Here is a 4079-nt window from a genome sequence, read left to right as displayed (position 1 = left end):
TCCAACCGTGCGAGCACTGTGACACCGCGTAACGGCCAGATGGTCAGTTGAGAAACTGAGCTTAAGGCACCGCTGAGGCTTGAAGGCACCTTAGCGGGGAGCTTTTCACAGTAACCAGTGATCTGAGACAAGTTCCCCAATAGGGATTCGTCGACGACGCCAATCAAGGTAAACTGGCAACAGACCTTACGGATTGATGGTTGAGAGAGCGTGCTCCAAAGAGCCCAATCGCGTCGCGCAATTGTGATTGATAGGCGAGATGGTGGTGCGTGAGACACACGAGCCACCCATATCCTGCCCACTGATGGCTAGACTGACGATCGAAAGCGCACATCTAGCCTTCCGCCTAAGACAAGTTCTCAAGCTGCGGCGTGACAAATACAACACTCGGTAGCGCAGGTGGCGGGTTTCCGTAGCTACGAGGCTGATACTCCTGCAGTCACATTCCAGAGATGCCGATGGCGGGCGGTCTACGTCTGCATCCTAGATGGCTGGGCATGATCTTCCTTGGCCGCTACAGTGCGCCCCTCCGCAACACGTTTCGGGAAAGAAGCACTGTCCTCCAGTCAAGCGAGAAAACAGGGAGCAGAGGAGAAAGAGGGAGTATGCAATTGTGCAATCCCTCTACAAGAAGAACAGAAGTCCTGTTTGTCGCGTATCCTCGAGAGCGACTCGGTGCGCGAGAGGCCGTCTGCTGTCGAATCCTTTAACTGCTGGCGCCCCATTGCCTCCAGCGGTGCGGATGGAGACATGACGGACTTGCGTGAGTCGTTTGGGGAAGCGGCACAGGCTGCGAGTGCTGGCCGGGGCCGTACGTCAAGTTTGAGAGGGATTCACCTCGAAGGTCTCGGCGACGGCGCTGCCACGGATCCAGTTCCTGTGGCGGATAAGACCTTGCTCTGGGATTCTATAACACCTGCAGAGGTAAACAGGATTCCGTAAGGACTGGGCACTTGCGCCCGGATGGACCAGATTACGCCGAGGATGTGGGAACGCTGTTCCTGCGATTCTTCGTGCGCTTCTGTTCAATCTGCTGCTCCTGGCAGAGACGATCTTCTCGTCAATCGCCACAACCAGAACGGTGGCCACAACTCCTTGAGAAGGGGGGTATGTCCGATCGGCCAGGTCCGACGGAGTACCGTCCTCTTAGCATAAGATCCGTTATAACAAGACACTTCCACAAGATATTGGCAAAGAGATTGGCAGCCCTCGACTCGACATCTTCGATCAGCGCCAAAGGGGGTTCCGGCCGGTGGACGGGGTATGTGAGAACGTCACAGTCCTTTCATCCGTGCTTTGGGACGCCCGGAGGCGTTGTCGTTCTCTGCATGTGGCGTGCGTTGATCTGTCGAAAGCTTTCGATACGGTTGCGCACGCTGCTATTCATACGACTCTCGATGAGCTGGGGCTCCCTCGGGAGTTTAGAGAGTACGTAAGGGCTGTCTATTCGAATGCGCTGACCGAGTTGCAGGGGGTCAGCGCTGAGGAAGTTTCGGCCATCATGATTGGCCGTGGCGTGAGACAGGGTGATCCGTTGTCGCCCCTGCTGTTCAATCTGGTCGTAGATAGAGCAGTAGGAATTCTCTCGGAGGACGTTGGCTATCGGTTGGGTAACCGGCTTATCAATGCGCTGGGCTACGCAGATGACATTGTGCTCCTGGTCTCTACCAGAGATGGTCTGCAGGTGAACTTGACACGGCTTCATGACGCCTTGCCTTTATGCGAAATGGGCTCGAGATCAACGCGAGAAAGACCGGAGTGCTGTCCATGGTGGCGTCCGCAGAGACAAGAAGGTAAAGGTGGACACCATACCTTATTTCACCGTGGGGGGAGCGATGATACCGCAAAGATCCCTGGTCGATGTCTGGACGTATCTGGGCTGCGAATACACAGGTGCTAGGGAACTCGCAAGCGATCCACTCTTAGCTCAGGCCATCGAGCAACTCACGAGGGCACCTCTTAAGCCGCAACAGCGGCTGAGGTTGTTGCGTGACTGTCTCCTTCCACGGTATTATCACCGATGGACAGTGGGTACGGTCTCGGCCAAAACCCTCAAGGGTAAGAATATCATCGTACGCACCGCGGTGCGACGATGGCTGCGTTTTCCCCATAATGTTCCTGCTGGATACCTGCATGCGCCGATACAGAGTGGCGGGCTTGGAATGCCTCTATTGAGAAATTTGATCCCAATTCTTTCTGAAACATAACCGACTGCAGCGGTTGTGTCGGAGTACTCTACCCGCAGCATGCGCGGCTGCCGAAACCACGTATGTGGCTAGGCAGCTTGTCTGGTGTGAAAACCAGATGCGAGTGCGGGGTCACAGAGTGACTACGACCGCTGAGCTCAGACAGCAGTGTGCGGCCTGGTTGCGCGAGTCGTGCGATGGGAGTGGACTCAGAGAGGTTGCGGCCTCCAACCTGAGCTCCTACTGGGTATCGGCTGGCGCCGATGCCATCCCAGGTGCCGACTACGTGCACTATCACCACATACGAGCTAACTGCATACCGTCTAGAGCGAGATGCTTTCGAGGTCGTGATGGGCGCGATAATCGCTGTCGTGCCGGTTGTCCCCAAAACCGAGACGCCGGCTCACTGCGTGCAACGCTGCTTCAGAACGCACGGAGGGAAAATCCTGCGGCATGACGACCTATGCCGTCAAGTTGGTGGCTATTTACAGCAGAAGGGATGGCGCGTCGTCGATGCGGAACTAGCGTATTCGACGTCTGCCGACCGGAGGCGGCCCGACCTGACCATCGCTAAGGGTGGTGAGGCAGTGGTCGTAGACGCGCAGGTAGTGTCTAGCAAAACCGCGTTGGAGATGTCCCACGAGCGTAAGGTGGAAAAAGTACCGGTCATGTAATGATCTGGCAGCCGCTGTGGCGGAGCGCACAGGAGTACCACGAAATAATGTTCGTTTTACCGCCATTACTATTTCGTGGCAAGGTGTCTGGAGCTCGCGAAGCGAGTCTGAGTTGCGGGGGCTGGGTTTAACGTCCGCCCAGCTCCGAACGTTGACGACTCGGGTCTTGTGGGGCTCATGGCTGGAAACTTACAAACAAATTTATGGGACTCCTATGGGTTCCCCACTTTCTCCGATCATTGCCGATATAGTCATGCAGGACTTGGAAACATCAGTAATTAGTAATTTAAATTGCGAAATGACTTTCTATTTCCGTCCGTTATGTAGACGACATTATTTTATGCACTTCCGCTGACAATATTACATATGTTTTGAACGAATTCAACAATTATAACGATAGACTACAATTTACATTGGAAAAGGAGGATAATCGTTGTATAAGCTTTTTAGACATAATGATCAAAGTAATAGATAACAAAATTTATTTAGATTGGTATCACAAAAAGACATTCTCAGGTAGATTACTTTCATTTTTTTCAAATCATCCGACTTGTCATAAAATAGGAACAATTTATAACTTGGTAGATAGAGCTTTATTACTATCACATCCGCAATTTCACAAAAAAAATATAGAGAAAGCTATTAACATTTTGCTATCCAACGGTTATCCTCTTGATCTAATTTTCACAGAAATAAAACGCAGATTAAAAAATCTCTCAACTAAGAAATTTAACAAGCCTAATAATAACAATATAACAGATACTAATAATACTAATACTAACATTAAATATTTTGTCATACCATATATAGAATAGAATCAATATCTGAGAAAGTTGCTTCAGCAATAAGAAGACCTGACGTAGTGGTAGGATATCGTTGCATTAAAAAATTAAATGACTTCATAAGAGTTCAAAAGGACAAAAATAATTGCCCCACGAATTCTAACGTTATTTACAAATTGAATTGCAACGATTGTGACGCCACATATGTCGGACAGACAAAAAGACAGTTAGGAACGAGACTTAAAGAACATAAAAATAATATTAAATTAGACTCTGCTAGACATTCGGTTATCACGGAACACATTCTAAACGAACAACATACATTTGACTGGGACAATATTAAAATTATGGATCATGAAAAGAATTACCAAAAAAGACTAATATCTGAAATGATCCACATTAAAGAACAGAAAAATGGAATTAATTTAAATACAGAC

Source organism: Nylanderia fulva, unplaced genomic scaffold, assembly GCF_048542155.1.
Source record: "Nylanderia fulva isolate GAGA-0341 unplaced genomic scaffold, ASM4854215v1 Scaffold864, whole genome shotgun sequence".
Classification (NCBI taxonomy): Eukaryota; Metazoa; Arthropoda; class Insecta; order Hymenoptera; family Formicidae; genus Nylanderia; species Nylanderia fulva.
The sequence above is the reverse complement of the archived record's forward strand: the minus strand, read 5'-3'. Positions refer to the sequence as shown.